The following is a 27143-nucleotide window of genomic DNA, read 5'->3' as shown; positions in this document are numbered from 1 at the left end:
CAGGGGCTCGTACGTACCTCAGTGGGTTCCGTGATCCCTTTTCTTGTGTATTTTGGGTTGCCAGGATGGACATCGGGTGGGATTTGAGTAGGTGGGACAGAGCTGGAGCCGTGTCTCGCCGCAGGGCCACCGTTCTGGCCCAAAAAGCGAGGGGCCCCTGGACATGACGCTGTCCATGATGGGTCAGGGAGAAGCCGAGTACACCCGCTGGAAGAAGGAACAGCTGGCGCGGCAGCGCAAACCCACCGGGCAGTGGCGGCGGGAGTGGGACGCCTGGAAATCGGACAGCACGTACCTAACAAAGGGGGTGATTTGAGGGGGGTTTCAGTGTCCCTGGTGTCACCCCTTCCCTTTTTTTTTAGGTTCAAGGAGGGCTACGTGGTGGTGCCCGGCTCAGAAGCGATCGGCTGGGAGGAAACCAAGCGCCATCCTCCCAAACCTCCCACTTTCGGGGAATTCCTCAGCCCGCATTGCACCCAGTGGAGGAGAAAGGGCCGAGGACGCGGCCAGGGCGCCAGGACCAAGCCCTACAGGTCGGTGGGGTTGAGGGTTTATCGGGGAGGCTCCTCTTTGAGCCCTGTTTTTCTGCGGGTTTTGGTCTCTGAGCCGCTTCTTTTCCCTTCCAGCATGCACGATGACCGGTGGGAGGAGAAGGAGCTGCCGCCATCGACCAGGGGAGCCAAGAGCCGGAAGGTAAAACACCGGGGCAGAGCCTGTGGGGAGGGAATCGGTGGATGTTCGGCTGCGCCACGGTGCCCTTCTGCCCCTCTGACACCCCCCGACCCCATCCCCGCTTCAAGATTCGATTCTTTGCAAAGCTTCTGCGGTGGGAAACGCAACGGGTGGCAGGTGCTGAGCTTGTCTGTACGTCCGTCCGTCTGTCTGTCCTGGATTAAACTCAGGGTTCCCTCCCCAAAACACCCCCAGGACTGGTCTCTCCCCGTAGCCACATCCCCAGGGGAGTGCGTGGAGCTGAGACAATGCTCTGGATTCAGAGAAAGGGGGGGCAAAGCACCAACTTGAACATGGCTGAAGTTCGGAGGAACCTCGGTCCTCCACAGGAGACCACAGCCTGGCCCTCGCTCTGCGTCCTGCTGTACCTGGGCTGCTTCTGCGATAGCTCAGTGCTGGGGCCAGTCCTGTTCAATATCTTTATCAACGATCTGGACGAGGGGATCGAGCGCACCCTCAGTAAGTTCACAGATGACACCAAGTTGGGCGGAAGCGTTGATCTGCTGCAGGGTAGGAAGCCTCTGCAGAGGGGTCTGGACAGGCTGGATCAATGGGCCAAGGCCAACTGTATGAGGCTCAACAAAGCCAAGTGTCGGGTCCTGCTCTTGGGGCACAACAACCACATGCACCACCTCAGGCTGGGGGAAGAGTGGCTGGAAAAGGACCTGGGGGTGTTGGTCAATGGTGGCTGAATATGAGCCAGCATTGTGCCCAGGTGGCCAAGAAGGCCACCAGCATCCTGGTTTGTGTCACAACTAGTGTGGCCAGCAGGACTAGGGCACGGATTGTCCCTCTGTACTCGGCCCGGTGAGGCCTCACCTCGAATCCTGTGTTCAGTTTTGGGCTCCTCACTACAAGAAAGACCTTGAGGTGCTGGAGAGAGTCCAGAGAAGGGCAACAAAGGTGGTGAAGGGTGTAGAGCCAAGTCTGATGAGGAGCAGCTGAGGGACCTGGGGGTGTTTAGTGTGGAGAAAAGGAGCCTGCGGGGAGACCTTCTTGCTCTCTACAACTACCCAAAAGGAGGTTGTAGGGAGGCAGGTGTTAGTGTCTTTTCCCAGGTAACAGGATGAGAGGAAATGGCCTCAAGTTGGGCCAGGGGAGGTTTAGATTGGAGATCAGGATCAATGTCTTCACGGAAAGGGTTATCAAGCCTTGGAACAGGCTGCCCAGGGCAGCGGTGGAGTCACCATCCCTGGGGGGGTGCTCCCGGGAGTCGCCATGGACCGTGGGGGGACCAGCCCTCACGCAAGCGTTTCACTTGGAAAGGACCTGTAAGATCATTGAGTCCAGCCCTTAACCCAGCACTGCCCAGCCCAACATCAACCATGTCCCTCAATTGAACAGCTGAACAGTTGAAGAATTGACCAAATAATCAATCAAATATTTAAACAGTGGAACAGCTAAACAATTGTAAGTTGAACAATTGAACAAATAAACTGTTGAACAATTGAAAAATTGAACAAGTGAACACTTAAACAGTTGAACAATTAAAAACTGAACAATCGAATAATTAAAAACTGGAATAGTTGAACAATTGAACAGTTCAGGAAGTGAACATTTGAATAATTAAACAATTAAACAGTTGAGCAATTGAACAATTGAAAAGCGGAACAAATGAACAATTAAAATATTGAACTGTTGAACAACTGAACAACTGCACAATTGAACAACTGCACAATTAAACAGTTAAGCAATTGCAAAATTGAACGGGTTAACAATTGCACAATTCAACATTTGAACGAATGAGCAGTTAAACAACTGAACAATTAAACTGTTAAACAGTTGAAAAAATGAGCAGTTGAACAGTTGTCCCCCCCAACAGTTTCCCCCTCGAGGGCCCCACCCCCCCCGCTACTGGCTGCGATATTGCAGGTACAGAGTGGGGGGGTTCATGTTTCCAATATTTTGCCCCCCTCCCCCCCAAGATTATGGCAGTCCCCCCTAACCCACCCCACTCCCCCCACCAGGTGATGGAGCCACCGGTGCCATGACACTCAGCTGCTGTTTTGGGGACCCCCCCCTTTGATATTGGGGTCCCTTGCCCCCCCGCCCGATACAGGGGACCCCCGCTTGATATCTGGGTGCCCCCCCTTGGTGTTGGAGTCCACCCAAATTTGTGGCCCGTCCCGTCCCCCCCTAATTAAATGGTGTTTGAGCATTAACAGTTGCCTCTATTTTATGAGGGGGGGGGGGCCTGGGTTGTTGTGGGGACTCAGCATTTATATACATGCACTTGGGAGGGGCATGGACCCCAAAATCCCCTCCCCCACCCCCTCAGGAAGGGTCCCAAAACCCTTAAGACCCCCCCCCCAACCCCTTAGGGGTGTGCGGGGGGGGGGGGTGTGTGTGTGACCCCAAATTGGGGTGGGGGCCACCCCAAAACTGTACCTCCCCCCCTCCCCCGGCCACCTCAAAATTAGGGGTCGTCCCTCCCCCACCTCTCTTTCAGGCTGGGGGGAGGGGCCTAGATTGGGGGGGGAGGGGTCCCCAAAAGTCAGACGTGCCCTCCTGGGGTGTTTAAGGGGGGACCCCAAAATTAAGGGGGAGACCCCAAAATTAGGTGTCTAAGAGGGTCCCTGGCCCCTCCTCCCCACCCTGAGCCTTTCACTGTGGGGAGAGGGGGCCCTAAATCGGGGGAGGGGCACCCCAACCCCTCCCCCCCCTTGAACCCCCACCCCCCTGCCAGGAGCTGCAGTTCAGTGCTGTATTTTCTGGGGTGGGGGAGGGGGAGTAAGGGGTGGTGGGGGAGGGGCAGCCCTCAGGGAAAGGTCCCCCCTGGTTTTGGGGAGGCACAGGAAGGTGAAGAGGGCGAAGAGCATGAGGAGCCCCCTGAAAAGGAAGAAGACAACGGAGCAGAGGGCACGTTGGAGCAGGGAGGGGAGCGTCAGGACCTCCTGTTGTCACCCCCCCTCCTTATCACCCCGCCTTTTTCCTCCTCTCCCCCAGTTCAATGTCCTGTGATTCACATCAACATGCTGTGTGATTTAGAGGGGGGTCCCGCATGGGACTGACTGCATTTGATTTACTTGGGGTTGCTGTCCAGGGCCAAGGGCCAGGCACCTGCTGACAAGCTTAATTGGGAACCTGACAGTGTTGTTCATTCCCAAACCTCTCACTGCATCATCACCATCACAATCAAGTTTGTTTAACAACACGCTGGCTATTTTTTTAGTGTGTGTTTGTTTCTGAAGAGACAGGAAGGCCGCCTGCATCATCCCAGTCAACGGGACTGACTGGCTTCTTTGCACTGTGTTATTGGCACTGGTGTCTGCAGGGACAATGGCAAGTACATCGTGAACTTCAGGAGCCACTGGACCTCCAAAAGGTGTCAGGTTAGAGCGCGGTATATTTGAGACAGGGTAAACAGTGCTTCCACTGAGATCACGCTGGCGACGGACAGCGGGGCTCACGCTTCCTGACGCGGTCTTCCACCAGCTCCTGACAGCTCCGAGGGATGCCGTGGTTTGCAACCGATGAACTGCTGCCCCCACTGCAGCCGTTATTGCCCCACTCCATCTTGGCTTTGTCAGGATGGGTAGCCATAGGCCACTGCACTGGCTTCACGGGGCTACTCCATATCATGCTGGCATCATGGTAAGCCACACTGGAGCTGATGGGAGTAAATGCAAACGGGTTTTGGCATTCCACGGGACTTGGAGGGACAGTGCTGCTGCAGTTCAAAAGCGGTGGCCGATGGGCGCATGCCGGCTGCTTCCTAGAGCGCCGCCTACGGGAGCTGTCTGAGCCAGCCTCGAACAAGGGCTCTCTGGGGACACGTTCTGAGATCCAGCGATCATTTCAGAGGTGGGTGTTGGAGTCGGGGTGGGGGTGTGTGGGAATCTGGCCCTTCCTTTTGAGCATTGTCTCAGAAATCGTAAACCACGTGCTCGGGCGACATCTTATGGCGGCTGCCTGGAATGCCTGAGCCTGGCAACGTGGGATGGCGCAATAAGCTAGGCGCCCGCCCTCCACCCGCCTCCGGATGCGTGTCTCCGGTTACAGCCTGGCAAGGGGCCAATCCTGCGGCGCAGGAACCGGACATGTCCCGCCTTCGGACCTGTGATTGGTGCGAACTGTTGACTGACGGCTCCCAGTCACATGACTCTGCCGAAAAACTCTATAAAAGAGGCTGGATCACTTCAACACGTGGGACCCTCACCGCCATCTTCCAAGCAGGACACCGCTGGATCTCAGGGTGGTGAATATTTTCTTTCTCTTTCTCTTTCAACTGTTTTCTCTGTTTCTTTCTTTCTTTTATCTCTCTCTCTTTTCCTTGAATATTGAGTTGCCTCAGTGTTGGATCTAATAAAGTCAGAGCCAAGTTTGTTGATACCGTGCCTCGGTTGTGCTTTGTCTGAACTCAAGGATCACGAATCTTTAATATTTCGGGTCAGGATTTTTTGGGGGTGCTTTACCTGCAGGCAGGTTAAGCATACCGGGTGTTCGCATTGAACCAGGCACGCCGCACGTGGGCTGCACTGGAATTATTTATATTTTTGGCGGGCCCTGCGCGCGGGCTGTCTGCATTGAACCAGGCATGCCGCACGTGGGCTGCACTGGAATTACTAATTAGGCGGGTCTCTCTCTCTCTCTCTCTCTCTCTCGGGGAGCAGGGGACGGGGATTGTCTGCATTTTATTTCTAGATTTGCTCCTTTTTTGACTAATTAGGCGGGTCTCTCTCTCTCCCTCTCTCTCTCTCGGGGGGGGGGGCGGACGGGGGGCGGCTGTCTGCATTTTATTTCTAGATTTGCTTTAGAGGCGGACCTTAAATCCGGAACCCGACAGGGTGGGAGTGTGATTTGGAGCGCTGCTGTTATGGATCGAATGGTAGAAGTGTGCGCTGCTTGGATGAGATGACACGGGAGCTCCTTGAGCTGCAGTCTGACTCCAAAGTGCCATTCCTAGACAGCCACCCTAAGGATGAGAATTATTCCTGGACATTTGCTCCTCCACGAGCACCAGCTCCTCCACAATGCTGTCCTGGGTAAGGTCATCATCAAATCAAAAGAAGTTTGCGTTTGACTGAGGGACTGTATGTTCAAACTCCTTCAGCTCAGGCTGCAGAGGTAACCGACCTGAAGACTGTGCTTGTATCTGACCCCAGGAGGAGTCCTGGGGCTGGTCTGTAACTGCTGGCTGTACGCATCCTGCTGTGTGCCTTCGCAGGGCACTGGCTCCCGTGCCGATTCCCGTGAGTCACCAGAGCCAGAGTGCCCTGCAACAGTCGTAACACCGATAGCTGGCTGCTGTTCACAACTCACGAAGTCGGAGGTGTTGGTGCCATGGTGCCATGTATTTGGGTTAAAGCTGCCATCAGATTTGGAATCATTTTCTATGACAAACATGTTTCCTTCCAGTTCTTTTATATCTGGAGATGATGCTGATGCAAGCTGCTGTCCTTAAGTAGAACCACTGGTATTTAAATTGGTGCTCAAAGAAAGCTCTGTTGCTAAGTTTGCTGCAGCTGCAGAACGTACAGGTACCTTCACAGGTACCGTGCTGGGAACTTGAGCACGTGTTGCTGTATTGTCACTGTTAGCCAACGATCCAACCTTCGGAGACTTCTTAACACCGTTTGCTTTTTGACCCTCCCCAGCACTACCAGCTGGAAGCTGCTCCACCAGTGGTTTCTTTACAGGTGGTACCTGGGAATCCCGACGTGTAGAAGGTTGTCACTTTCTTGGACTTTTAGTGCACATTTTGACTTTAACCATAGACTCACCAGGAGGAGGGGAACCGATGCTGGTGCTGGACAAGTTTTGACTGGCAACTGAGGGCTTCAGAGTGCTTTGATTATTGCCTGCTGAAGAAACTAGTGTGATCTCATTAGACTGTGTTTTCTATTTGGTCCCTGCTTCTTCAGCTCCCTGATCACAGCCCTGAAGTGGTTTTGCCTCCATGACCTCATCAGCCGAATCCTTCAAGGCTGCAACCTCAAAATTAATTAGTTGAGCAGGAGGCAGGGCAGGGGTTACCTTTATGGATTTAGACATGTCGGAGCTCTCTTGGCCCTGTACTGAGTTCTCATCCAGCAATGCTTCTGGTTCCATTTTGATCTGGACCGCAGGCGCAGCTACAACAGTGCTAGGCCTGGATCCTGGAGACTGCAGTGAAACAACAGATCCATTCTTCATCTGTGGACCAGTCCTCCCTTCTGCTACTGCTCCTGCACGACTGCCAATGGAAGGCGCCTGGTTGACGGGCACACCACTGCTGCTTGGGGTAAGACACACTGCTGTCATTTCTACCACGTTTAAGGAATTCACATGCGGAGCCGGCACAACAGTCTTGACTGGGCTACTGGTAAAGAGCACCGGCGTGGGAGAGCGGACGGTGAGAGCACTGGTATCTGCTGGCTTCACCAAGATCTGCACGTAGCGATGCCGGGCAGAGCGGTCACCAGCTGGGCTGGCGGGAACCTTCTGGGGAGTCTTTGCTGACTGCTTGACCGATTGCATGTGCTGAGTAACCACCTGAACATCGAGTGGCAGGACCTTGCTATTGGACCATCCCACAGGACTTGGAGACGTCACCAACTGCCTGGTCCTTGGCACCTGGAGAAAGAGAGAAAGAAAAGGGGTGGTGACAAAAAGCAAGGAAGTTCTCAAAGCCCACAGATCACCTCATCCCCAAGCGACTAAAAGGTGAAGGACAACACAGCTCAATACACCAAAGCTACTGAAGGTCAGTTTGGAACAAAACAAGCTATTTAACTACATACAAGACAATTTCTATTTGTCTTGCCTAACGATTGGTAGACAGATATATGTGGCCTCAATTTTTAAGGCATGAGGCACTGGTCTACAGATGACTCTGCTTTTCTGCTAATGAAAGGTCATTCCCATACAACCCTTCACCACATGGAACAAAGGCAGACACACAAAGGTTAAAGAGGAGAGGATGCGTTCAAAGCACTGCTCATTGTTAAGGTTTCAAAAGCCAGACAAACCCACTATCAGGCAGAAAAACTGGCTTACCTTTTGACATCGACAACTCAGCTAACACCTTAAAAACAAATAACCTTTCCCCCTCGCCCAGTTTTGCATGGCTGAAAGACAAAGATGTTCCATGCTACAGACACTCATGCAAAAATAAAATCACTGCTGTCACTAAACGTGCTGGACCAATGAAAGCCAGTTCAGATTCCCTGTTAGGGACTCAGCGACCCACACAACTGGTGTCAGCTCTGTCATCTGGTTAAACTTCATCTCAAGGGCAATTATTCCCACATATAACCTTCATTATCCCTAGCTGACATTCCACTGTCAACGACTTCAAAGACTAACTCGGCCTATGCTATGGGGTCAGAATTCTGCTGCCTCTGTATCGATCCCGTAACTCACGGCACAACAGAGTCATTGGGACAGAAAAGTGTCAAGGGACCCAAGCCTTGGAACATAAACGGTTTTTCTGTCCCACTGACACCACTGCTCAGTTACTGGCAATTTACCACCCTTGCATAAGGCGGTTTCTCTAGAGAACGGCTGGAGAACATTACGGGTATTGGGCTGGGGACAGCTGCCACAACAATGCCAACAGGAGGAGGAGACAGAACTGCAGGACTTCCATTAGACATACTGGTCACACCCTTGGTTGCGGTGCCTTCTGGTTTCTTTGCTGGAGACTCTCCTGGCAAAGGAGATGGCAGTTTCTGTTCTTGCTGCTGCTTCTGGATCTTACGCTGCAGCTGCTGCTGGGCATCAACAGGAGATGGCAGAGTTTTCACTTGCCGTTGAAAGGAACTGCTTTCAGCAGTAGGTATAAAAGCTGAGGGCTGGGGGATCCCTTTTATTCCTGAATACAAAAAGAAGAAGAATGAATTATAACCATGCACAGCCTGTCTGCTGTAGTGCCACTTCTGTATCTAACCACACAGAACACGTGGCAGGCACCTCCGCAACCATTCTGGGAACACCTCCTCCACAAGGTGCTCCCATCCACTTCATCCTCAAATTATTCAGTGTTTCAGTTTATTTCCACATTTGTGGCAAAACCTCTATCTGTCAGACAAGCTGCTAAAACACCATGGACTGGTATCTTGTTTCTGGAATCCCAAACTGCAGCTTTTGTGTCAGCAAAATCCAAAAACAATGCATTTCATGTAACTGACAGGAGAGGGCAGCGGGTAAGTTTCAGATGAACCTTTAAACTTAAATCATCTGCTGGGGTTCTGTTTTGTTATCAATGTCTAAGGCAGCTTTGAAAATGAAAAATCTTTCCAGAAAGCTGTGGGTCTGTGCCACAGAGGAGCAGCTCTGAGAAGATGGTATTATCTAATGGCCAAGGCATTAAACACAACGCATATAATATCAGAATGGATCACAACCTGGGTGTGACGAGGGATGTGGTGAAAGAAGGGCAAGAAGAGAAATGTCCAGGGAAAAAAAAATAAAGAAGGAAAAGGTGAAAAAACTATGGAAATTAGAATGAGAGAACATTTCTTCTGGAGACAATGCCTTTGCTGATCACAAGCAAGCAAGTGGTGCTTCCAGGGAGAAGAACAGGGAGTCAGTCTCATCTGTGCAGCTGGTGCTGATCTCACTTACAAAATCACATCACATTTATCATCTTTTGTTTATTAAACAGTCAAGAGGATTAGCATGCTCTTGCAGTGACCAACCAACCCTGTTGAACTGCCCCTCTAAAAAGGCTTTAACATCATTCACATTTCGTAGATTTCACAGTTTATTTTAAAATAAACTCTTATAAATTAAATCAACGCCATTTTAGGGCAAGTATTTGGTTTTAGATACCCAATACACGCTTGGGAACTGTGCTCTGGGAGCCCACCCTCTCAGCAACAGTCTGCATGCACCATGAGAGCTTCAACACTGCGATATGTTTCCCTTTTCACAATTCCATCCTCACAGAGCAGTGAAATGCCCAAATATATTGCAATTCCTGGAAAACAAGTCAGCTATGTGGGCCGAACACTGAAGGCAAGTAACATTTGTGAGAAAAAAATTCAACACATTTTTCTTTGAGGGTAAAAGTTTGCTTTTTCCTCAGTTAATGCACAGACACTGTAGCTCCTTGCGATAAAGTCCAATGAAAATATTTTATTTGCCATTCTACAAAGAACCTCTCCTGAAATGACTGTCCAAGCTCCTGAAGCATGCATTGGAAATAACTGCCCTTTTCCTTGAAGGAAACCATGTTCTCTTGAAGGAATTATGGGGAGAAGCTACAGGAGTGGAAGAGCTGTACATACACCCAGCATTCCTTCTAGCTCACGGCAAGCAGAACCAACGAAGCCAAGCAACAACAGGTAAAAAAAGGAGCATACACAGGCAGCAAACCCTGCCCCTGCCACCCATCAGTTCCAAGCTGCAATAAAGAAAAGAGAGCTGGGAGCAGAAAGAACGTGATCCAGAAGGGGATCACTCCACTTCACAGCCCTGGCCACCCGTTTCCATTTGAAATCACCTGTCTTAAGGCAAGAGATTTGCCTTAGTCCAAACAAATTCTGCTGGACAGGTGTGGGCAAAACTTCCCAGAGGGAAGTCTAGGGGGCATGTTGTGCGCCTGCACTTCCCTCCTCGTCCTTCATTTTCGTGATTTACTTCAGCCACTGCTACAAAAAACAAAAAAACAAAACAAAACAAAAACCAAAAAAAAAACAAAACAAAAAAAACCCACAACCACTTTAAATGATTAAGTGACTCATTTTGAGAATGAACAGGGAAACAAAGAACACAGTAGATGTACAAACAATCACATTGCATGTAAGCTTTCCCAGAGACTGAATAGAACTGGAATTCATCTGATGTAGCAAAATACAAAATAATTCTTTTTTTTACCTTGATCCTTAATGAAGATTTGAAATCGAGTGCTGGAATCTCAGTCACACAACTGCCCCCGGAGAAGGGTCTCCTATCCCTCTCAATGCCCCCCTCCAGCCCTTATTTCTAATGGCATCAATCACAACAGCAGCTGACGTGATTGTACGACCTGATGCTGATCAAACATCTCAGGAAAATTTGCATCTGACATATCAGAAATACCTGTAAGAAAATCTGCTCTTGAGAGAAAATGAAGACAGACAATCGTTTCCAAATCAGGACAAGTTATCAGACACAAACACAGCTACAGCAGCAGTCTGTCTGCAAACCACCACTGTACTGGCACCAAACTCCTGATCTAGCAAAGCACATAAACCCAGCACAATTACTCACATGCTTAAAGTTAACCATGCCCTAAAGTGCTTTAAAAGACCAGGGTCCTCATCGGAGGAATGGGAGAATCACAAACTAAACCCCAGACCACTGCTTATATTCAGATCTCTTTAGACAGATACCTGCAAGAAAAGTAATTTGCAGCAACGTGGCTGGGAGCCAAGATTGTCACAAGAGCTCCTGCAACAAAGAGAAAGGAAGTGTGAGTGGAATCAAAGTTAATACAAGAGGCCAGCCTGCGTGCTAGACTCCATCAAGGGTTTTCAAAAGAAAACACTTAGACCCATCCATATTTAGAATCACATTTAACATGAATGAAGCGATCCACAACAAACTGAATGCGTTAAACGTGTACAAACGGAGCCATTAATACCATCGTCTTGGCTTTGAACTCGGTAGAGAACAAGGCAAAGTCATGTGGAGACATAACAAATAGAGGCATTATAGAGAGCACAGTTAAGATTTACTCCACAACTCAGTTTGAAGTATCTGTTTCAGTTCACTTATTTTAGGACGTCATAAAAGCAGAGAAGTACAGCTTGAGTGTGGTAAGGCCTGAAGTCCTCAGGAATATTTGAAAAGCAGCAGGTAAGAGACCTGTCAGTGTCCAGAGAAAGATTCTGCCTACACAGCCTCAATGGAAGAGAGCTTAAGAGGACACAATTTAATAAAACATACCTTCCCCAGGAACCAGATTCACCTTTACAGGTCTAACATAAACACGTACTGAGGACCACTAGGTATACCACTGTATCCCTACTGAACTATGAGAGCTGCTTAATTATAGACATCCTCATAGTCATTAACAGTCCTAAATTAACAGAGACTTCATCTGCCTCTGCAAACGTAGATCTTCGTGCAACTGAGCATCCAACCTAATGATAACAGGGAATAAAGCAACAAAAGGTAATTATTTTGCTAAGTTTACTTATTCTAGTAAAATGAGCACTGTTCTCTGTCTCCAGTTCTGTCCTGGTTTCACTGGGATTTTGTCTCAGTGTGTGGCCAGCCGTGGTGATCAGGGCCATCAGCAGTCAAACGCAGGGCAGCTGACCCAGGCTGGCCCACAGCTGTGTTCTACATCATTGACAATCAAGGTCACTACAAAAGGGAGGGCTTGGGGGAGAAGGGGGGCTGCTTTTGCTCTCCTCTCTTCTGGCCTCCCTTTTTTCCCCTCATTGCTGACAATTGCTATTCCTGGACAACCTGCTGCAACCTGTAGCTAAGTACACTTGTGTGTGCTTTGTGTTAGCATTTATATTGGTTTGTTTATTTTATTAAATCTGTTTAATTTTAACCCACAAGTCTCCCTCTCTTTCCCAATTTCCTTCCTCATCTGGGAAAGGGACAGTGGGTGAGAGAAAAACTGTTATTGTTGAGCCCTGGGCACGGGCTAAACGAAGATGACAACATATACTCTTACCTGGCTCCTAAGCTATCCTTCTTGGCCAGGCCAATGACAGCTGTAACCTTCACCCTGACAATTTGCGGGTTCTCCTAAAATACAAAGGAACATATTCAACATGCATTCAGATTTATTTTTCAGATCTATTTTTAATTTATAAAGCTAAAGCAATTATTGGCATAATTCTGAATTTACACTGAAAACTATAGACTAAGCAACAAAGTTATTTTGTTTGATAGAAACAGCTCTAAGTTTCAGCAGCAAACTTATTCTGCTTTTATCCCTTTTAAAGTCTTATCACCGGTGTATCCACATATGATGGTAGACACAGGATCCAAGAAACTGGATAAGTCAACACAACAGGGTTTGGCTGTTTTTAGAATTAATTTTATTTTGTTTCTCGGCATTCCAAAGGAGTGGGATTTTTATTTGAGTCAGGGTGCTTAACCCCACAGGACAGGGTTGCTAACCCAGCACACTGCTGTTCCTGCCAGCCTTCTTTCCCAAGTGCCACGCTGCTCTGGCAGTGGCAGGCACCATTCTCCCCAGCGAGCCCTGCAATACACCTGTATCAGACTGGATGCAGCACGCATTGCACGGGGCAACGGTAAGAGCAAGCTGCTGCTGCTGCCACAGTTCATACAGCCCAGTGACTGCTGCTGCTCCCAGGAAGGAGAGCATCTGGGAGCAGTTTCCCCAAGCAGCTCCCGTGTTTCTCAGCAGGCAATTCTTAGCCATGTTTTCTCCAGAGTAGGGAAGAACCTTTGTGAGAACATGCTCCGAACAGCATGACAATTTTTGGTGCCCATGGGCATGAGTTAGGACACAAAATGGGTTGCCATTTACATCTCACTAGCCCTTCGAGGGACTTGCATTAAACACCCGGACAAATGCGTATGGACCGAGCAAGTTTTCAGCTAACGGTATCTCGGCATTCATCAGAGAGTGGGAAATAGACTCCGACCATAAATTTGTTTCCTGAGGGGAATGAAAAGTGTATCAAATTTATCAGAACAGATTAATAAAGCAGTAGAGAACTCTGGAAAAAGGCAAGAATAAAGAATTCTTGCATCTATTTTTGTTTTTCAGTACACAGAGGCCACGCTCAAAATATTGGGATTTCTGAAATGACAGGGCAGCAGGGTATGAAATTTTTAAAACCCAAAAAACTATTTCAGTTACACGTTATTCAAATTACAGCTTCACAGGAGTGACATAAGTGATTGCACTCCTCCTGTTAATTAATATAGCTGTGCAGAGTCTTACATGGCTTATCTGATGAGCTACTGAATTCAAGAGGGGAAAAAAATCCCAACAGCTGTGACCATGTCAGAGGAAGGAGACAGAGGAGCACTGTTTCCCTGGAAAGCAGAAAGCTTTGCAGATGAAGGACTGTCTGTAGGCAATGGCTAGCCAGAGACACTAGTGAGGAAAGCTGACCCAATCTCGGTGCTTAAGGAGTTAAACAGATACCAAGAGCAATGGGGGAAGCAGCAGATGTCCTCCCTGGGGCCTTCCTGAATTCCACATGTCATTGAAAGGGCTTTCAAAAGGACACGTAGGAAGCACTCAGAAAGTTTGCTTTATCATTGCTCTCCTACATAACCACAGGGCTGGACTCCCTAACTAATACCAACTGGAGGGGTTCGTAAAGCTAACGGATAGAATTGCTTGCTAATCCTGAGGCAGAGACTACTGACTAACAAGGTAAAGCTGAAAACAAACCACTAAATAAAAATAAAATTAAAAAAAAAAAAAGGTAAGCAAGTTTCTCCCACCCTCTGTAGTCAGAGGTGATTGCCAGGGGACTGAGATGGACATCGACAATACCCGCTTACGGACAGCAACGGCCAAGACCATTCCAGCCAAATCACGAGTCCATCTTCCACCTTCACCTCAAGAAAAATTATGTCCTACTAGGAAATCTAACAGTTCAGAGAAGAAAGACCTAACAACCTACCTCATCCAGCACTGACCACTAGTAGGTGTCCTAAGCTTTCCAAATTCTTAGCCATGATCAGGCTTTAAGGCACATAATGTTACCAGGATGTTTTATGACAGCAATAGAACTGACCAGGTGTAAGAAAAAAATAAGTATAAAACTGTGTCAGCATCAAATTCAGCAGAGCCGTTTGTTAGTATTTTTACATATCACAAATATCCTAAAATAGCCACCCTTGTCTTAACATGCCAAAACAGCATCAAATTTATCTTCCATCCATTACTTGGCTTCAGTGACCTTCAACATCAGTGAGTTTCAGAGCCTACTCAAGCTCAAGAGCACCACGTGTGCATTTTCACTCTCACTGAGCACTACTGCCCTTCACTCAGCGCACCACCACCCTCTCCCAACAAGAGGAGGGTCCTCAACTGGCCCATGGGACCCAACTGACAGAATCTAGCTCAACAAACAATCTCACTGTCTCCTCCTCAGAAAAAGACCAAGAGCAGACTTTGTTGTAGGATCCACTGCCCTACAAGATAAATGCCTTCTCTTGCAGCTGCGTTTCGTTGCTTAGACCACCAGCTTTTCTCAGTTATTCAAGCAGGAGAAAAATAAAGACCATTAGCTCCTCTTGGGCGTAGGCATCAGAGTCAGGCTTAACACGGCATCGACGTAGTCTACATGGGGAAGATCCCAGAAATAGGATCCACACTCCCCAGATTTTAAAGTCGCCTTAATCACGTAGTTTGTTTATTTGTATCATAATACAGATCTCCATTTATCTGAATGCTGTTTTACAAAAAGACAAGGTGCTTTGTACATGACCTCAGGAAACGAGAGGCCGCAAACCTGAGGCTGGCACGCTGAAGGCTGATTCAAATACGCCTTGCTGAAAGAGAGAGTATTATTTGTGTGGGGTCGGGGCCAAACTAGGACAGCTACAGGATTTTAGCTAGTCCCCAGAACAACCAAGCAAGCTGACATCTGCTTATGAACTGCCAGGTAGGAATATCCTTCTACATCAACAAAAACAGTTCCACAAAAATTCTGCATTGTTCACAACAATCTTCCCCACACATCTCCTTTTCCACTGACCACTCTCACCCCCCAAAAACCCACCACACACCTTTTTGTGTATTTTTTAAACTGACAGACGATACTGAAGGGTCCACGTCTTCCTTTTCCAAGCTATAATGACTAGAAACCTCAGGAAAAAACCCACACTAACATGCAAGGGCAACACAAGACATGAGGTTCCCATTCTCTGGTCGCAGTAGCGCGCAAGGCAGATCAGGAGAAATTCAGACAGCGAGATCCAAATAGAGTCAGAAGGGCCTCACACTGGAAGGACCCGTTATGCTGTGACCTCACACATCCTGAACAGGCAGACAGGCCTGCTGACAGGACACCAGCCTGCACTGGGACCATACGACCCCTTCTCCCTACACTGATAACGGGCAGAATCGCTAAGGAACTGCTGCTACAGCTCACAAAAGCTGCCCCAAACACACTGATCTCAAAGCCATGAACAGCCAAAGAGTTCCAGGACTGGCTGAAGCTAATTTCATGCAGCCAAAGATTAGGCGATACAAGCTCTGCACAGAGACAAAGCATCACGTATTTGATTCTGGTATCTACAGGGAATAGGTTCAAAACCAAAATTTTGTGGTTTCAAAGGCAATTTTGAACCTTTTCTTCTTCATTCACCTTGCTCAGGACATCCTTGTTTGCCCCCTTTGTAGCCACTCGTACAAGAAATGGTGGACCAGTAACTGCTTCTGGAGATCCACAGGCAGCTTCAGCCTGAGAGTGTTTTCGTGGTCCAAGACACACACAGGCTGCAGCTTGTACCTCTTCTACACTTTCTACAGTGACTGGAGACACCCTCAATCTCGCGTTGCTACTATTCCACCACCGTGGTGCTTCCAGTAGCATAGGTTTTGGTTGCATAGGAAGGGATAGGCACCTAGTCAGTAGCCAGAAACACGCCAGCCAGGTACAGCAGCGCTGCAGCTTGTCTATGGAGCTGCTCTCTCACACCAATTTATCTCCCCAAGAGTCTCTTCCTGGCCATAAATGTCTACTCACGCTTTTGCAGTCCTGACGGTCACTTGAAGGGGTCACTCTGATTTATTCCGTCTGTACAGCTGAAGAGACAAGTGTGTTCACTGCTGCTTTGAACACACCAGGAGCCTTACAGGTTTAATGCCCCAGCACCCAGCTGCTCTTTAACCCAGACGTGCACTTCCAAGGGACACGCAATACGACAGCCCACCAAAGGCAGCAGCTCTGGGCACAGAGTCGTACAGGGGTTGTTTAGATAGATGGAGCAAGGATGTCCAGCTTCTTTTGACAACCTCTGACTGCCAGCTGCTTTGGAGGCTGGAGGCGGGGCGGGGGGTGGCAGGGAAGAGAAGGGAAGGGAACACAATAATGGCCCACAACACAGCATCCTGTACAAACCAGAAACAAATCATTTATCTCACCACCAGAACTGCGAACTGTTAAGGTGTGCCCTCAGAGAATACAAGTACCCCAACATGAATCAGGTAAAAACAGTGTGCGAAAAGCAGCAGCATTTGTTAAAGCACTGAATCTGCCAGGGAGTTGGTTCCATACAGATGAAGTGCAAATGACACCCAGTGTTTAGATCTGTTAGTCTGCTCCTAACAAATTCAAGGATAAATTATTTTTAGGGGTTATATAACATTTTTAAAGCTGAGGGATGGTGTATGTGGGGAGGATAAGGCTACCACATATTACAAAGACCGAACTGCCCAAAAATTCTTGGTCTGATTAAGTCAGACAAAACATCCTTTACAGAGCTGAATCAGCAAGTTTGTTATCTTATTATGAACTCCCAGGTCTTCTCATTATTCTATTGTTAATCGTATTAGTATACTCTAAAGTACTTGTTCAAGATTAACTGGTCAAAATAGCTGAGTCTACTAACACGTGCCGTTTTCACAAGCTCCAACAATGAATCCATTTACTAACTTATAGTTTGAAACAAGATGATGAAACAGAAGGCTTCTGAGCTGATATGTAGAGAATTAATAACCTAAAGCTCTAAAGGCAATGCCTGCCAGCCTGTGATACCTTGAACTGATCGTAACACAGAAATCCTTTTTATGTATGCCTATTAAAATAGCTTTAAAACGTGCTCTCTACACAGCAAAGCAAGAGTCAAACTAATAAAGCGGCACTTCCAGAAGCTGGTAAGTGTTTTATTTCCACAAAAGTCACTACGAATCTACCTAGATTCAATGAACATGTATTAAGGTGAGAAGTTCTTGAGATGCCCATTTTGGGCAAGAAAACAGCATTTGGAAAGAAATTTCAAGCTTTTAAGGAGTTTAAAACTTGCTCACAACTTTATCAGAATAGAATGGTCTTGCCTGGGTTACAGCTGTTTACACTCACGGACTATAAAGAACAGGTATTAACACTGTCCATTCTCGCCCCCACCCTTCCCAAGTTCACACGGTAGGAAAATGATGCCAGTAACAACTGGGAGAGAGACTCCTACTGCACTGATGGAAGTCTAAGAGCAGAAGACAGAAGAAAAGGCACGTGCAGAAGGAAACGGTGAGAAAGAAGGCATAAACTAAGAAATGGTGACACGGTGATGACTATAGCACAAAACACGGCCCAGACCAGAGAACGGTAAGTGTGGCCCGAGCCCGAGCCCCTGCAGGCAGACCGCAGGCTGAGTGCGCACACGCATGTGTACATACGTGTTTGTGCGCGTGCAGAGCGCGCTGCCAGTTCCACGGACTGCAAAGGACAAAAATATTTCCTACACAAACTAAATGTGGGAAGATTCACAATAAGATTATAACAAAGAGTTGTAACTTGTCACCTCACCAGTTTCAGCTGCTGCCTATACCTGAGTCAGGGGAGGGGGAGAAAAAAGATCAACATTTTTCATTTTGTGCATCGAAACACTGTAATGTTACACCAGCAAGGGGCATTTACCTTTGCCAGTCATTACTGTCTGCAACATCCAGTAATTCAACTATCAACTGCTCCTCATTGAAGCAGGAAGAACAACAACACGTAACATGCTATTATCTAATTCGGTGGCTATAAAGGCTCTCTCTGATGTTAATGTGAATTCTTCAACTCCAAACAATTTTACAGGAGTTTTCAGCAAGCTGCAATTCCTTTCTCAGGTTGAAAAATGATTCCTGACACATCCCAAACCTCCAGCAGGTGACTGACTGGAGTCACACTCAGATAATCTAACACCATAAAATTCAGATCAATTAAAATAATTGTATAGCAATAAAAGAGAAAGGTTTTTAATTAGGAGTAGGGTTCTTTGGAGTACACACTTGATTAGTATTGAAAAATTAATTTTATTAGCTTTCCTATTTTAATCTTTGGTTCAAGTTTTGGTTTTGCTCTTCCACTATACTTCGACAGCAAAGATTCACACAGGATGTAAGGAAACACCAAAACCAGCATGGTTAATTTAATGTAAAACATACAATGGCAGTATCTGCTGGGCGACTAGACAGCTTTTTTTTGAGGAAGCCAATATGAAAATGCCTGAGCAGTCTAACAGAGAGCACGCTTTGTAGTATACAATTGCTCTAGGCAATAACATCCTGTTCTTCTTTTGTTCCAGCTAGATAGGTCAAGAATCAACTACCACTAAATCAAGCTAAGAAAAGAACATCAAAGGATATTGCAACGATAAAACAGTACAGCCACAGCAGCATCACCTTCTGAGACTCTGGTGATATCAGGAATTATACACTAAGGCTTTCTTCAGTTTCATACCGTGACCGCACATGGTACACCGATAAAAAGAGAACAGACAATTCAGCTCTGGGTATGTGCAGATAAGGCAAACTGGAATAAACACACCAGTAGTTTGGAAGTTCAAAACTGAAACCAGTAAATAGCCTGGCCCAGGGAAAGTACATGAAGGGGAAGGGATGTTAAACGGGCTGATCGCGTTCCATGTCCCATGCAGAGCAATCCCTCCCATCCCATGGACTGAGGTCCAGACGGTCAGTAGAGGGGAAGGAAAAAAAAAAAAAAAGTATTATCAACTATTATGGGATGTTCTGCAGCGCACATCTACATAGACTGACCTCCTTCAGCAACAGCTACAAACAGCAGGAGAAGTTTAGGATACTTGCATGGGTACAAGCGCATTAAAGCCAAGCCCCTTTTAAAGAGTAAGCACGAGCAGAAGAGAGACACACCACGGATGTACAGTTTCTTTTATAGCGTGCTACTCACATCTGTGAGACATCTTACTCAAGGTATCCAGCTTCACCCTAGCTTGTATGTCAAGCACAAATTATCGATTAAAGACCGACACTGTCACACAGCAGGCCCTGAAGCCCAGGAACAGCTCGGAAACAACGCCGAAAGGTACTTACAGCTAAAGCGACTACGTATTTCAGTTGATTCTTGCATCTGCCGATTTCAGTAGTTGAAAACTGTTGTTTCTATAATTATAAAACTCGTTATCTTAGCAAGTTTCATAGCCTGTATGTCCCATCCAAGAGCACTTCACCGATTTCAAGCTGCATTAAAAGTTTGGGTTTTGTTTTGGTTTTTACCTTGAGATTATTAGTGACCATAAAAATTATGTTTGAGTGTTTCACAGCAAAAACAAATTCCTTCATGGCATTTACTGGAGCGATAAGCAGTCTCTTCATCTCAGATAAACCTTTCAGAATGTGAATAATTAAGGATTTGGCTCTTCTATTACCTACACTGAGGTTAGCCCAGAATGTTTTCCATTAAGCAGTCCAGAAGATACTGACATTCTTCACCTCTCTAACCTTAAAAACAACATTTAAGAACAGACCTTCCTCATATAGAGAAAGAGGTACTAAGAATTCTAAATACAATTCTTTAGCTCTTAAACAAAAAACTCCAACACATAATTAGAAGACCAGGCTAGCTAAGAGCACTCATATATGCTGTGCTCAGCTTGAGCAATTCCAGCAGGAGACAGATACAAAGCTGACAGCATGAGAAACAGGCCCAAGGAAGGTATTGTTAAAACCAACCACCTCATCTGAAAGAAAGCATCTCCCACAGAACGGCGAGCCTTAGCTGAAGGAAAGCAGCTCCTGGAGTATTCAGACCTTGCAAGGGAGGCAGACATATGTGTTAGATGACCTCTAAATGATAAGAATTTTTGTTAGCATCATCTCACCAGTTCATTTCACCAGAAGGTGGAAAGTGGGGAGGAGACTTTGCCATCTTGACCATTCCTTCACAACCCAGAGAGCACTCTCCTCCCCCTCTATGGCGACCAACACAGCAGAACCATTTTTCTTGGAAGAAATTCTCTCAAAGCAAGCAAAGCAAGTTTTAAATTCAGGAAGACTCCTATTAGAGAACTACATTAATCAATCTTGTAAACTTAATGAAAGTCATTAAATTCCACCTGCCAGTTACAGTCTGCTCTTACTAACTCATTAGAAGAACTTAAATGTTTATTGTACCACAGGAGCATTTTGTATTCAGAAATAAGGAAGTCTCTGTCCTTCAAGGAATGATGGGTGTTGCTACAGATTGTATTTAACATCCTCCGTTTGATTGCAAATTAAGGAAAAGATTCAACGAGATGAGAGACCACTAACGTAGTTAACTGTTTGTCAACAGAATTTTACTTAAAAAAAAAAAACCAACAAACAGAAAACACATCCAAACCAAACAACCAACCACCAAACCACTTTTCAACATATGCAACCTAATATCCACAACAGTCACGGTCAGTGTTTGTTAGTTCAGTGTGAAAGGCTTTAAAAGGCAAAACAGAACAAACCCAGGTACAGAAGTGTCCTGCTTTGGCCTAAAGCCAGGCCAATTTTCCTTGCAGTGATTTTTAGTTTCAGCTAAGTCTCTCCTAAGTAACTGCACTTTCTGAAAGTAACTGCATGTTCTGCAGACAGCATCTGCTTCCAGGACTGATAACGCTCGAAGTTTGTAGTTATCACTGAAGGCACCGGTAGTGATGTTGTGCAGAAAGGTTCTTGCTGTACTTAGTCTTAGAGAAACCAAGGTCACTGCTGAATTCCTCACTGCTTACGAGTGAAGAGCCGAAGGGGGGTCGCACCTGCAGGGAGGAGCGGACAGGGCAGGTGACCCAAAATTGACCAGTGCAGGTATTCCACCCCATACACGTCATTCTCAGTATAAAGCGGGGGGATCACGGGGGTCTCGCTCTCTTTCTGCTATGGCCAGCAGTCCATATATATATATATATTTGATTATTTCCATACTATTATTATACTTATTATAGTTTATTAAACTGTTTTAACTTTCTAACCCGTAAGTCTCTCTCCCTTTTCCCTTTCCCTTCGGGGTGGGGGGTGGGGAGGGTTAACAGAGAGCATCTGCCACAGGTTTCATAGCTGGCCCAGCCTTAAACCAGGACAATAAGACAGCTTCTGGAAACCATCAGGTCTACACAAATTATATTGCTGTTCAAAAAAAAAAAAAAAAAAAAGACAACTCACCAACAAACCAAAACCAAAAAAACCAAACCAAAAAACCTCCCAAAACCCCAAACCAGCAAGCATCACCACTCCTACAAGTGTCTAAACTATTCCAGATACACTGGATTCCTGATCACGCCTTGCAAAGGGAAAGTCCTTCACAGCCCAAAATAAAGTCAGAGCACTTCCGAAGCACAGAGGCAGGCGTGTCTATTTTTTTTCTGTTTGAGTGCCCCATATGAGAACAGAGTGGATGGAGCAGACATCCAGTATGGAGGTGGTGGGGCGGCCATAGGGTCTGAACAGGAACAGGAGCACTGGGCTGCCTCAAGCTCAGACACAAGTGAGCCAAACGAACTCACTGTTTTCACCAGAAGCAATCCAGAAGAAAGTCTATGTCAGTCTCCAAAGTAATGTCTGAAAGATTTCTGGTCATCAGCATCACCTCCAAAATACGAGAAGGGCTGTGGGGTAAGGTGTGCAGAAGCAGAGAAGACAAACCATGTATCCAAGACATTCACTTCACCAGCAGCAAGCTAAAATAACCACAGACAACCTACTCCAGTAGCATATCCTAAAGGAATATAAAAATGTACCTAAAGCTTTCCAGAATGAAATCCCACATGCTTACGAGAAATCTGACGTGACTCGCAGAAAACAAGAACGCTTTTTCTCCCTAGGACAGCTCTCAAGTGACTGAGAAATCTAAAAAGGCAAATGCGTACAAGTGGGAAGGGTATTTTTGCCTATGAGAAGTTCCCATTAATAGTTTGATCCCTGAAACAAATCAAACTCAACAGACACAACAGACCACAGGAGATAGCTAACTTACATTATTTAGGCAATATAAAAAGAGCTCAGCAAAATAAGAAAGTTCTTAATTCAGGCTGGGAGTGCAACAACTCTGATGCACAGAAATTTTTACATTAAACTGGCTATGAAATATGTGTCCATAGACAAGTGGTGCCATTTTACTAAATGCCATTCCACAGTCCTATAGTGCAAGCAGGTATTTTAATAGAAAACAGAAATAAATGCACTGCCATTCTGGACAGCTCTTTAACAGTTTTTTTTTAACCCAGCAAACCACTGAAAAAATAGAATTCCTTCTGTAACTAAAGAAATACCAGAGCATTAGCTGAGATATCAACAATTCTTCCTTCAATCTTTGAAAGCTCATTCCACAATTAGTTAGAAAATGCTGTATTTAGTATTGCAGTCATTTGTCACAAAAACACAGTAAATGGAAATGAATCGCTGTGTCAGAAAATGCTTGATCAAAGTGTTTCATCTCCAGAAGTCCAAGTCCCAACAACCTGGAAGTTCTCTGTTAGAAAGTCCCTCAGCCAAAACCCCCGTAGCTAAGGATACCCCACCTCTACAAGCACATTTAAGAGCACCAGCAAAGTTACTACTGCTATGACAAAGAAAAGCAGCAGCAGTTGTGTCAGTCCACTCCTGCGAATCTGTGCCAAAACTCGCAACTCTATTCAAAGGTGGACGTCTCCCAAGTGTGCAAGGACAGGCACAGCTACCCACAACACAGGTCAAGACAAAGTCTGCAGCAGTCAATGCTCCCAACTGTTTTTTTCAAGCAGCCTGGGGCAAAGAGCATTGTGAGAGAAAGTCTGACCTGGAGGTGGGAAGTATACTGTAAGGCATTTCTTTTCTCTTTAAAAAAAGTTAATGAGAGGATAAAAAGTAATTTTTAGAGATATCATTAGAGCTCTTTATTTTTCTACATTGAAATCAGCTGTAGCAAGGTGTATAATCTCTTCATCTGCCTTTTTTCTATATACTATCCTGCAATGTAAAATAATTCACAATAAAAAAAAAAATCAGAAATGTGATCAGCACTCGGTTTTAGTCTAACGTTGTTTCTAGATTATATTCATTTTAGCCTGTTATTGTATGTTCATGCGGTTAGAACTTTTGATGATACTATCATAAACCACTTCTTTGTAAGAGACAGACACCTTACTAAGCAAACAAAACTGGTATTGCTCACAAACTGCTTTTTTGTATTTTCTCCTGTCTGCATTTTTCAGCATGTGACCCCAGACCTCATTTGCCACACACTGCTAAGACCCTGCTCTGAATGCACAATTATTAGTTTTCCCCACTGACTTTTCTAGTGCTCATTATTTCAGTGTCCAACTAAAACATAACAAGTCCTATGGGTGACAGAAGGATACTACATCCATTTTATAGAAGAAAAACTGAACCAGAGAAATTAAGGACAACCGCATCTGCTAGATTCAGGCACTGAAATTCAGATACCTAAATACAGCATATACAATAATCCACTGTATTCACAATAACCTCAGCTACAGCTTCCTTTTCATCCCAGCTTCTTCATCATTTCGTTTGTGTCAGCAACATCACATTAGCAATCCTTTATTAAGCCCAAGTGACTAATACACCATTAACCAAGAAATATGGAATAAATATGTAACTCGGGGGGGAATCTGCACTCTTAATACTGCATCCAACTGCCTCAACAATTAGACCAACGTCTCCTCACCTTCCTTCATTATTTTTTTTACCATTTATTCACAATTACTGTATTTACCATATAATCATATGCAACAGCTGCAACGAATAAAGAAGTTCTGCAGATAACACCACTTTCTTTACCAGACAGTTCTGGTTCACCCCCCAAGCAAACCCACCTTGCAGAACGGGTCACTGAGCAGCCCTGGGGAAGCAGCAGCCTGCAGACATCAACTAGGAGAAGCCTGCAAAATGAGGGTGGGGGAGGCGCTTACAGACAACTCCTTGATGCTACTTTCTGTATCATTTGGGTTGCTGACTTTGTGTTTTTGGTGTGATTCTGTGTCTGGGGAGACAAAAAAAAGACAATCTAGAGAGGCAGAACTGTAGCTTCCATCCCACTACCCTAGGCAAAAGCAGCTCGCAGCACTTCTCCTATAACCCTAAGACAATTCGTTTTGTCATTTCTGCATGCACAATCACACATGAAAACTACGAAGAAAATCAAGGAAGTTCTTTACATGGGAATCAATAAGCACCAGCTGAATATCAAAGTCTCTGATCATTAACAAATGGCATTTTTCACGTTTGTAACTTGAAAAAGTTTGGCTAAGCTTTTGAATTATGGAAAAAGTTGGATCTGATAGATTTGTTTCATACTCAAACTTTCTCCCCTTTCCCCCAGCTGTTCCAAAGGAACATGTCCGTGTTCAAAAGGATAGAGGGAAGATCACAATTGTTCAACTTTGAACAGATTTCAAAATATTTTCCCCACAGCAAAGGACCCTATGAAACAACTAGACTGACCCAAGTTTAATAAAGCTAAAATAGAGAGCCTAAGGCATGGAATGTTTTAGTCCAACTAGATAGCCTCAAAAAGTTACTAGCAACTGAAAATAGGATCTTGCAATGGGAAGTGCTATGCAACCCTTGCAGCATGCTGTGCTGATTTTCTATTACAACTCCTACCCAATTCAAATATTGAGATGAGGGGGGAAAAAAAAATAATTGAGAGCTTTATAGTTACTTCTCCAGAAGTAAAGCTGAACTTGAGAAAGAGAGCCATGCTAACAGACTAGGAATAGTATTTCATAGTTTTAATACAGTGAATTCCTGCTAAGGAGGCAACACATGTGCATTGACACAGAGATCATCACTGCCTGGACACAAAAAGAGCTGATCAAAGAGAGGCTCGGTAAAATATCCTGTTGGCTCAAAGACAACATTACTGACATTTCGCACAGGTCACTAGACAGCTTTCTGATGGACACAGCTTTTAATATTCCTGTACCTGCAACTATAAAAAAAAGCTGCCTTCTTTCTTTTTGACAAAGTTCACTATCCATTAACATTCTGTCCTATTCACAAGCCACGGTTACGACGCAAAGCCCACCCCCCCCGCCCACCGCTTGAGCACAGTAACAGACCCAGCAGCACCGGCCACCTTCCAAGGATCCACGTGCTCAGGAACCGCGACCTCAAGGCAGACGTCGCTGCAGAACTCACCGCCAGTTACCCACAAGTTCACCGCACAGAACACCGGAACGCACAGAAGATTTCACACTCTCGCTACCGGCAGCGCAGAGAAAAGCGCCATCGCTCAGGCCCCGCACTGCCTTGGGCACGCGCGGCTCCGGCGCTTCAAACGCTGCCGGCGACAGAGCCTGAAACACGGTCTTTGTTCTCCGGCACTGCGGGAGGGAGCGGGGGCAGCACAAATCCTGCTTCCCCCCAGCTCCCTCGCCAGGAAGTCGCCCAACGCACGCGAATTTCTCCGTGTGCGGGGGGAGGCTCGCACAGCTTTCCAAAAGCAGCCCAGAGACGGGAGCGCCGGTGCCGGGAGACGCGGCAGCCGCAACCCCACCGCGCTCCCGCGGGCGGCCGGGTGCGGAGGGGAGCTGGCACGGGGGCGCCGGCCCCGCGCGGCCCCGCGCTGCCCCGCTCCCGGGCGGGCCCGCCCGCGCCCCCACCGCCCCTCACAGCGCCCCTCAGCCCCGCTCCCCCACCCCGCCGCCACACCAGACCGCGGCGGGGCCGCAGGCAACCCCCGCCCCGAGGGGAGACCCGCCCGGCCCGGCGCCGCGGGGAAGCCACCGCCCGCCCTCCACGGAGAAAGGAAGCGTGAAGCGCACGGGGGGGGTCACAGGCCTCACCTCCTCGCCCGGCAGCCCCAACACCTCCGCAGCCGCAGGAGACGCCGCCATGGCCGCGCGGCGCGCGCTCCCCTCAGCCCCGCCGCCGTCTTTACCCGCCGCTCGCTCCCCGCCTCCCTCCGGCCCCCTCGGCTCGCCTGATTGGCGCAGAAGCCCGAGCACCGCCCACCCGGGAGGTGGTGGCGCCTCTCCATTGGCTCTCGCTCCGCGCCCCGCCCCGCCTCCCTCGGCTCCACCGCCCCTCGGGGAGGACGGGAAGAGGGAGAGGGAGAGGGAGAGGGAGGGCACCGCGCCGCCCTGCTCGAGGGGCACCCCTTCGCTGGGTCACGGCCTGCGTAAAATCCTTCTTCTAAAAATTCTCCCTGTGGTTTCCATCGCCGGGGTGTTTTCCGTGTCCCTGAGGGCCAGGCACAAGCTGTGGGAGCTCTTGGTTAAACCCTTCTCGTGCAGGGAACCTTCTGGAATTGCAAAAATTTGGGGAAAACTGAGAGAAAAAAATAGTAATTTTCAATGTGCAGAGGGGACCTTGCCTGCCAGGACGAGGTAGTGCTGCCTTCCAGGGTACCAGGAGGAGGAAGGAAGCCCCCGCTGTGTAAGGAGCTGACCTGACATAACACCCAAGCAGGGAGAATGCCCGAGGAGGGAAAAAGATAAACGGTAAAAGCCTTGTCTGAAATCAAAGCAACGAAGTCGTAAAGACTTTCCATTTCCTCAAAAGAAAAAGGTGCCCCCCCTCGTTTAAACTTACATACGCTGTAGCAACA

General features: G+C 47.1%; 1 pseudogene; it reads right to left on the bottom strand.

Moving 5' to 3' along the window:
• Positions 1-3984: 3984 nt before the first annotated feature.
• Positions 3985-26430, bottom strand: LOC137675497 (DNA-binding protein RFX7-like; annotated as a pseudogene).
• Between the last annotated feature and the right edge of the window lie 713 nt (positions 26431-27143).

This window comes from Nyctibius grandis, chromosome 34, assembly GCF_013368605.1.
Source record: "Nyctibius grandis isolate bNycGra1 chromosome 34, bNycGra1.pri, whole genome shotgun sequence".
Lineage (NCBI taxonomy): Eukaryota > Metazoa > Chordata > Aves > Nyctibiiformes > Nyctibiidae > Nyctibius > Nyctibius grandis.
Note: the sequence above shows the minus strand (reverse complement) of the source record. Positions and strands in the feature narration are given on the sequence as shown.